Genomic DNA, 10,175 nt, shown 5'->3' on the forward strand with positions numbered 1-10,175 from the left:
CTTTCTCTTAGTTGTTTGTTTGAACGGATTGTTCATAACATGTTACAAAAGTCAAAAATTGTAAAGGGGTTTACGGCATAAAATACCTTCTGCCTCCCCTTGTTTTCCCATTACATGGTTCCCCTTTCCAGAGGCAGTGTTATCCATTTGTATATCCTTCCACACGTGGTCTGTGCACATGTCAACATCAACATGTGCTCCCCTTTGTCTTTATACAAATGGCTGGATACTGCGTACATTGTTCTGAACCTTTTCTCATTTAATGTATCTTGGAGTCTTGGAGGTTGTTCTGTATCCGTACACATAGGGAAACTGCATTTTTAACAAGCACTGTAGGATCATCCCAAATCAATTTTTTTCTTCAATTATAGGTGGTTCTGATGCAAGTTGTACATGGATCATGCTTTAATAAACATGCTTTACAGTTCAGAATTAAATTATATTTTTAGTATTAAAGGTATTTTATGATCAGCTATACAATATGGCAATAAGTTTATTGCAGTATTTAGCAAATCATAATATCCCTATTCCCTAAGCAATTTTATTGATTAGTTGTTGTCTAGGTAATTTTAGTAAGCTATAGTCTAGTTAATTTTAGTCCTCCTTTATCTTTTTTTTTTCATACTAATCTTTATTTATTCACACATTTGATAAAAGTGTCACAGGCAGGAGTGAAATCATTACAATGACATAAGTACAGACCAACCCCAAGTGCAGAGCCAAATGGCCAAAAAGCACATGGACAGCGCACAGCTCCGTAACGTGTGTACTCACACTACTCTCCCCACACCACCCACGTCCCCGCAGTCACAGGCGCTAAGTTCCGTTAGTCCTCCTTTATCTTGCTTAGTGTAATAATAGTAGTTGTAAAATAAAATCTGCAAAGAGGAAACAATTCTGTAACTAACTTAAAACTTTGAGTAATATTTTTGAACAGTGCTTAAACTGGTTCCATGTTAAATACAAAGCTACTCTATTCACTTTAATGTAGTAAGATACTGGTACTAGAGACAAAGGGTCTTCAGTTTGGAAAGGACTGTTTAATCAGTAACCTAATGTGAAATATTTTTTTAAAAAGTAAGTAATCTGTTGCATGAAAGTACAAAAAGGCAGTTAAGTTGATCCCAGCTAATTAATCACTCGTAAAATACGTTAATGTTAGAGAGTTCACAAGTAGAAAGGGAAAATGGCAGAGAACATAACTAGGGCTTGGATCAATATAGGCCCTATATTAAATAAATACAGGATAATGCAGTATGACAGGTTCCTGATGGGAAAAAGTCTAGAGTGTTGTAATTTACCTTGAGCTTTGCCATAAGCTGTTTAAAAAGAGCAAATTGTACTTCAGTGTGATATAGTGTGCATTATAATATAGACAAAAACAGAAGGCCTGCCTTGTGCTAATGCATAATGTGGAGGGCTGGAAGGAAGTTAAAACCTGCATTACCAATCACAACTAATTTTAGTGAGCACTGCAAGCCTTTTAACAGCGAATGCGCATCCTTGTATCCTTTGTCTTAGTGATATCCAAAATTGAGAGATATACGGTCCTCCTACACTAGGAATTAGTCGCACCATATCTGGAATCTGGTGTTCAGTTCTGGGCATTAATTTTAATGTGATATTCAAAAAAGAGTGACCAAGATAGTGAATTTGTTCAAAATTATGGCATGTAGTTGGAACCGCAGAGCAGGAGGGACAAAAGATGATATGGGAGAGAGAAAGGATTATAAGTACCTTCTAATATGAATAGCTATAGGAAAAAAACGAACAATTGAAGAAATGGCTTTTTAAAAATATTAACTGCAACAGTAAAATGAATGGGATTACTTACAGAGAAGTTGTTGCCGACCCCTTACGTTGTTCGAGGGTCAGCTGTAGCACTTTCCATGGTTCTATAATTGGCATCTTCTTATATGTACATGCTATTGATGATCTCATCCACCTTCCAAGTTCCGTCAGGTACTCCTTTTGTTATGTTTATTTCCAAATCCTTTCTCTCAGCCCAAACTCCAGTCTTGCCTTTTTTCTTTCTGCCTCCAGTCTCTACACTATTCAGCCTACAGCCCTCAGAATATTTTTCCTAAAGCACCAATTTGATCATGTCATTGCTCCTCAGAACTTCACGCAGCTCCACATCACTGTGCTAAAATGGTACATGTGGTGGTTTCATCCTTGGGATATTACTAGGTGATAGGTATTCATTACACATGAGCAAACCAGGGTTTTGAGGTTAAGTACTTTGCTGTTGCTATAATAAAGATCATTTGAATATCTCTTCTTGAATGTGTCAGGTCATCAGAAAGTTGTGTACTTGGAGAGTCCTGTTGACTTCAAATCCTGAACTTTTAACCTTTATGCTATGTACCTCCTATAGATTTGTCCCTTTAAAAAAATTTTTTTTAATTGAAGTATAATTGATTTACAAAGTGTTAATTTTTGCTTTAATCAAAACTCTTTCTGCAGAGTTTTAATGCTTAAGACGTAATGTACAAATAGATCTTAAGTACCCCAATTTTGGTCCACTCCAAAGACCTGCCCATGAGCCTTTTTTTCTCCTCGTAATTCTAAAGAACCTACAAAGCTATAGCTCTTTCAAAGATCAATGCTTAAGTAAGGATAGGAAAAAAGGAGGAAAACTTTTACCTGAGCCAGGAGTCAAAAATGATATCTAATGTACTATACCCAGGATGTAGCTGTGTCTCATTTGGCCCAAAGACTGTTAGAAACTTTGAGCCAATATTAAAGATTTCACATGAAAACCCCAATTTGACTTCTCTTGAAAAACTGGAAGATCTGATGACATAGAGCATGTGTTCCTATGATGAGAGTAATGGCTACTCCCTCTAGAGGATAAATTTAAGACAAAGCCTGTTCTGGACAGTTTACCAAAGCCTCTACTGTTCCCCATTTTGTCTACCAGGCTGGCCCTGTGGGCATTTGGTTTTTTATATTTCAGATCGTGGACTTTTTACCAATGGACTCGTCCAATCTGCATGTGCAACCATATATGTTAAACTGAGGGGCAGGGCTTCCCTGGTGGCACAGTGGTTGAGAGTCCGCCTGCCGATGCAGGGGACACGGGTTCGTGCCCCGGTCTGGGAGGATCCCACATGCCGCGGAGCGGCTAGGCCCGTGAGCCATGGCCACTGAGCTTGCGCGTCCGGGGCCTGTGCTCCGCAGCGGGAGGGGCCACAACAGTGGGAGGCCCGCGTACCGCAAAAAAACAAACAAACAAAAAAAAAAACTGAGGGGCAGACCATCTCTAAAATTACTGTCAGTTCCAAAATTCTTTGATTCTGTAATCATGTGTTTCTCTCCTATATACTAGGATAAGTGATGTCTCCCACACTTAATGTAAAGGACAGTCATAAAGAAACACTTGACGCACTTCCTTCATTGACTGTTTCAAGAGAAATGTCAGGAAGGAGGCCTGAAATTGAAGCAAGCTACAACCTCAAAGGAATCCTTTATTTCAGAGCAGAGATCAAAACCTATCTCCTAAAAATCTCACAGTAACATTGGAGCAGCCTGCCTGTCTTCCTGTCTGCTCTTTGCTTGGATTAAGAGAAGGAGGGAGAAGATTCTAGATGGCAAAATTCTTAATTATATGGGTTCTTAATTTTTTCCTTTTTATGAAATAGTCCACATCAAAAGAGAGAAAAAAGGAGACGGCTTAGTGTATGGTGAAGTGGAAGGGGAGCTACAACTAAATTATTAATTGAAACCAAATTTATGAGTTCCAGGTCCTGATAAGATGAAGGAAACACCCTCCTCCCCGTCTCTTCCTTGGAATTCAACTATAAAATCTGGATAAAATGCATAGAACAGCAATTTGAGGACCCTGAACCATAGTTAGTAGCAGGCAGATTGGAGAAGACCAGAACTGAAGTGTATCAAACAATTTTGCCATGTTTCCCCCTCCAGCAGTAAACTCACTGCTTAGCCTTGGATATGAATACAGCCATAGAAGTGTCTGGTAGAATTCAGTAACTAAAGCTGCAGGTTTCTGGCCAGAGGATTGAAAAAGGGAGTCCTGGGGAACTGAACACACTGGGCAGATTGGGGAGAGGAAGGAGCTAGGGCAAGTGACCCCATAAAGTTATTTATACGATAATAATCACAGTAATTATTTTTTCTGGAGCTCAACCCCGACTTACTTTATGAGGCCAACATTACCCTGATACCAGAACTAGGTAGAAACAGTTGAAAGAAACTCAGACCAATATACCTGATGAAATTAGGCTGAAGAATCCTTAACAGAAGATTTATCAAATCAAATCTAGCAATATATATAAAGAATAATCACCACAACCAAGTGGAGTCTATCTTGGGAATGCAAGGCTGGTTCAATATGAAAATCAATATGTGAATTTTAGTACCAAAAATATAAAACTATAAAATTTAAAGACAAATAACTGGGGAAACCATTATAATATATCAGAGTTGATATTAATAAATATGTTCAAATCATTTTTTAAATAAATTTATATTTTTATTTTTGGCTGCATTGGGTCTTTGTTGCTACATGCAGACTTTCTCTAATTGCAGTGAGCGGGGCTACTCTTCATTGTGGTGCATGGGCTTCTGATTGCAGTGGCCTCTCCTGCTGTGGAGCATGGGCTCTAGGCATGTGGGCTTCAGTAGTTGCAGCACATGGGCCCAGTAGTTGTGGCACACGGGCCCAGTTGCCCCACGGCATGTGGGATCTTCCCACACCAGGGATCGAACCTGTTTCCCTGCACTGGCAAGTGGAGTCCCAACCACTGCGCCACCAGGGAAGTACCTGTTCAAATCATTTGAATCTGATTCCAGTAAGAAAAGAATTGGACACAGGCATAAAGATTTACTACCTGAATTGTCAAGAATTAGAAAAATGGGACATCTGTGTAGTGGATCATTACAAATAATGACATAGCTGTGTGTTTATTGACATACTGAGATTTTCATAAATCATATATGTAAAACCAATATCTGTATAAAAGTCCACATTTGTGGGCTTCCCTGGTGGCGCAGTGATTAAGAATCTGCCTACCAATGCCCGGGACACGTTTTCGAGCCCTGGTCCAGGAAGACCCCACATGTCACGCAGAAACTAAGCCCGTGCGCCACAACTACTGAGCCTGCACTCTAGAGCCCATGAGCCACAACTACTGAAGCCCACGTGCCACAACTACTGAAGCCTGTGTGCTTGGGGACCATGCTCCGCAACAAGAGAAACCCCTGCTCGCCACAACTAGAGAAAGCCCGCACCCAGCAAGGAAGACACACGTAGCTAAAAATAAATAAATTGATTTTTTAAAAGAAGTCCACATTTGTGACACATGCATCCACATATGCAGACACACACACACAGAAAAAGTCCTAACTCAAAACTATTACATTGGGTATATGTATAACTGAATCACTTTGCTGTACACCTGAAACTAATACAATATTGTAAATCTGCTATTCTCCAATATAAACTAAAAAAAATTTTTTTAACTATTAACATTGGTTATCTCTGGATTATGAGATCTTAAGTGACTTTTTCCACTGATTCAGATGATTTGACAATGAATATGGAATACCTTGGTAATAAATTATAAGATATATTCTTTCTTTAAAAGGGTAAGTGGGCAATGTACATGGCTGGACAATTCTTAAGAAATATATATTCTCAAAAGAAATATAAATAGCCAATAGCCATATGAAAACAAAATTTCAACCTTACTAGTAATCAAATAAATACAAATTTTTAAAAAGTAATAAGCTTTTGTCAACCAGATTGACAAAGATTATAAAGGTTGAAAATATCAAGTAATACCAAGATCTCAAAGGCAAAGGCAAGGGCACCAGCTCAGTCAACATCTGAATTATCTTTTTTTTAAATGCAAATATACAGAGAGAGATTTTGACCCAGCAACTGAACTTCAAAGAAGTCATCTTGGGGCTTCCCTGGTGATGCAGTGGTTGAGAATCTGCCTGCTAATGCAGGGGACACAGGTTCAAGCCCTGGTCTCAGAGGATCCCACATGCCGCGGAGCAACTAGGCCCGTGAGCCACAACTACTGAGCCTGCGCGTCTGGAGCCTGTGCTCCACAACAAGAGAGGCCGCGATAGTTAGAGGCCCGCGCACCGTGATGAAGAGTGGTCCCTGCTTGCCACAACTAGAGAAAGCCCTTGCACAGAAACGAAGACCCAACACAGCAAAAATAAATAAATTAATTAGTAAACTCCTACCCCCAACATCTTCTTAAAACAAAGCAAAACAACAACAAAAAAGAAGTTATCTTAAAGTATTAAATCTAGGGAACAGTTCTCGGAGTTTTCTGAGATGCTGTTCGTGGTTTATAATCCTCAAATTTGGCTCGAATAGAATTTTCCACTTCTTTCATGAAAAAAAAGAATTAAACCTAACCAGATAAGTATAGAAAACTATAAATTAAAATATATTTACAGAAGCATTATTGGCAAGTGGGTAAGATTAGAAACAAAATGTCCAATAAGTATTTTAATGAAATACAGCTCAATCATCTAAGTGATGTTATAGACCAGTGATTCTTTTATTATTATTATTATTTATTTATTTATTTTTGTCTGCGTTGGATCTTCGTTGCTGCGCGCGGGCTTTCTCCAGTTGCGTCGAGCGGGGACTCCTCTTTGCTGCGGTGCAGGGGCCTCTCACTGCAGTGGCCTCTCTCGCTGCGGGGCACGGGCTCTAAGTGCACGGGCTTCAGTAGTTGCGGCACACGGGTTCAGTTGCTCTGCGGCACGTGGGATCTTCCCAGACCAGGGATCAGATCAAACCCGTGTCGCCTGCATTGGCAGGTGGATTCTTAACCACTGCACCACCAGGGAAGTCCCTAGACTAGTGATTCTAAAGAGGAGTGCCCCCTCCTTAAAAACCACTCATTCAGGGCTTCCTGGTGGTGCAGTGGTTAGGAATCCACCTGCCAATGCAGGGGACACAGGTTTGAGCCTTGGTCCGGGAAGATCCCACATGCCGCGGAGCAATTAAGCCCGTGCGCCACAACTAGTGAGCCTGCGCTCTAGAGCCCGCGAGCCACAACTACTGAAGCCCACGTGCCTAGGGCCCGTGCTCTGCAACAAGAGAAGCCACTGCAATGAGAAGCCCGCACACCGCAACGAAGAGTAGTCCCCGCTCACTGCAACTAAAGAAAGCCCGTGCGCAGCAACGAAGACCCAGCGCAGCCAAAAATAAAAATAAATAAATAAATTTATCTTAAAAAACCACTCATTCAACCCCTGCAACTCATGAGACGGGGTTAGTTCCCTCAAGAATGTTAGGTCAGGAAAAAAGCTGAAAATAACTATGTAGGAGCCTAACACATAAAGAAAGTTACTTTATAATGTTTAATGAAAAAAATCAGGGCTTCCCTGGTGGCGCAGTGGTTGAGAGTCCGCCTGCCGATGCGGGGGACATGGGTTCGTGCCCCAGTCCGGGAAGATCCCACATGCCGCGGAGCAGCTGGGCCCATGAGCCATGGCCACTGAGCCTGCGTGTCCGGAGCCTGTGCTCCGCAGCGGGAGAGGCCACAACAATGAGAGGCCCGTGTACCGCAAAAAAAAAAAAAAAAAAAAAAAAAAAATCAGACTATGAAACCATGTGTGAAGAATGCTCCCTTTTTGTTTGAATAAAAAAGCGTGTATATATAGGCCATTCTTCCCCAAAATGTCTCCAGAGGTTATCCCTGTGAAGCATGACAATGGCCTGTTCAGTTTGGGGTTTTTATTTCTATTTGATTAGGAGATTTGCTACTCTCTATATTTCTATAACTTTTACTATGTAATAGGAAATGATTACTTAATAATTCTTAAATAATTGCTACATAATAATTCTTTTAAAAGAAAAAAAACGGTGTAAACGGCCCCCCCCCCCCGCCCCCGCAATTAGCTCCGCACGCCTAAGGATAAATGCTGACATCCTTAGCCTGGCATCGGGCCCATAAACTATACCTCCGGCCTGTCCCTCAAGCCTCCTCTCCTGTCACTCCCCCTACCAGGACCGGCCCTGTCACCAGCGGAGCAAAGCGCTTGCTCTCACCTCTCCATGTAGTGCATGTCCTGCTCCCTTTGAGGTCACCTTCATAGGCTTATGAGGGGCTCCTTCTATGACCGAGAGGGGATGAAGAAGGTGTCACCCTGGTAATATGAGCAAACCAGGAAAAAGGCAGAGCAGAGAGCTTCTTTCTAAAAATGAATTGACTATTTTTCTGAGCATATGAGTGGTTCCAAATTAAGTTTCTCTTCGTAGGTTCTCTTTACTTGATGGTGTCTTGCATGAGGTGAGAGAATGAATTGCTTTTTTTTCCCCTCTCTTTCTGGGTCCCCAGTTCAGCTGAGCTGTAAAACTTCTTTTCAGCCTTCTTAAACCTGCGTCAGATATTTGCAAAGTCTGAGATTGCCTTGCTTGGTGCTTTACTTGGCTGCCCTCAGATTCTCTTCCAGAGACCAGGTGAATGAATGGTGAATAGACTCCAGTGTTCTGGAGGGAAATGGGGAAATGGGGAAATGGCCGATTATTAACAGTACTCAAGCAGAAAATTTACTCTAAAAAATATTGAGATGTTTCTTTGAAGCTCAGCCATTTCCATTCCTTACGCTACTTTTTTGTTGCCTTTGGACCAAAAGGATTTTTCAAAAACAATTTTGATTACATTTTAACCTTGGGACGGATGACTATTTCCAAGAGAAAACAGTGGGCCTTTCACACCCTCTGTGTCCTTTTACGGCACCTGAACAATAAGCCTTTCAGGTTTTCAGTGAGTGCGGATAGGTTAGCCAAGCTCAAAAGAGGCCTGGCTGCACTTTGAGCAAAGCTCAAATAACCCATTGAGGAAGCATGCTTGCCTGTTCTTATTTGAGAAGGTTCTCCCAGCCCTTATGACAGAAGCAGCTTCCTTCTTCCCTCGGAGATCATTAGGCTCCAAATGCGAGTGGCCCTCCTCTGTCGAATAGAGGTGTCTTCCCACTGTTCAACCAGATTTTCAAACCAGATTCAGCCCCAAGCAAAACTTGGAAGGAAGAGAAGATTCTCTCAGTGCCATCTTCCTTCACATTAGAGAATAAACAGCCTGGATGCCAGGTCCCTGGTTTCTCCCCGACCAGCTCTGAAGTACCAGAAATTCTAAGACCTAAACTTAATACTTTGATCCCAGTTAAAATTCAAGAAGGAATAACACACTTTTTATTTGGTGATATCCAGCCTTTGAGACACCGACAGGCTTTTTCCATTGCTCTCTCCTGGAGATCGTCCCTGAATCAGATGCCAGATCTTGATTTCTACTCTCCTGGAATGAGTCAAGAGAAATTTGAAACGAAAAGCCAACCAAAATAACAGGTTTTTCTGCTTGCTGCTTCCTCCTTCCCACTCCAGACAGACACACACACACACACACACACACACACACACACACACACACACCCCAGAGCTCTGAGCTGGGAAGAGACTAGCTTGGGAGCGGAAGAGCAGAGTGAGCAGCGGAAAGTGTCCCGCACTTACCCCTAGCCCACCCCCTGCCCCAGTGACCCTATCGTTCAGGGGACCTGAGAGAAGAGTGGGCCCGGGTCCAGCCACCCTGCATGGGACTTCTGATGTGTGGAAGCCCTGCCGATGCTCTCCCTTCCCCTGGCCCCAGGGAATGGGGTAGTTGAAATGGTGGCATGGCCTTTCCAGGTGCTGGAGAGTTTACAGAAGCCCCTTGGCTCTTCTAGTCTCCCAAGGGGGTTGGAAATGACCACAGTTTTCCATGGCTCCTAAGTAAGACCTAAAAAATAATTAGGAGAGAGAGCGAAGGTGCTGCTGGGAGGCTGCCCGGCAGAGGAAACGGGCACCCCCATTCGAGGATAGGGCACAGACCATCCCCGGGATGAGGACTTGGCTTCATCTCTGAGGAATCGCCGTGCCAGCCACCTGCGCAGGGGCAGGATGAAGTGACTGCAGCCCCAAGCTGACGCCCTTGGAACCAGGCACCTTCCGTGCTCAGGGACACACAGGCCACGCAATGGGACCAGGTCAGGAGATGGGCAGCCTGCCCTGTCCCACCCCAGGCCTGCGTGGGGCTTTGTGCACCCGGAGCTTCAACTCAGGCCAGACAGCAGGGGAGAAACATGGAAGGGAGCTCTGAGACGGACTTGAAGTGGCAAAGATAAAGGTCAATAATAACCAGATT

This window comes from Mesoplodon mirus (assembly GCF_964341445.2).
Source record: "Mesoplodon mirus genome assembly, chromosome: 5".
NCBI classification, from domain to species: Eukaryota; Metazoa; Chordata; class Mammalia; order Artiodactyla; family Ziphiidae; genus Mesoplodon; species Mesoplodon mirus.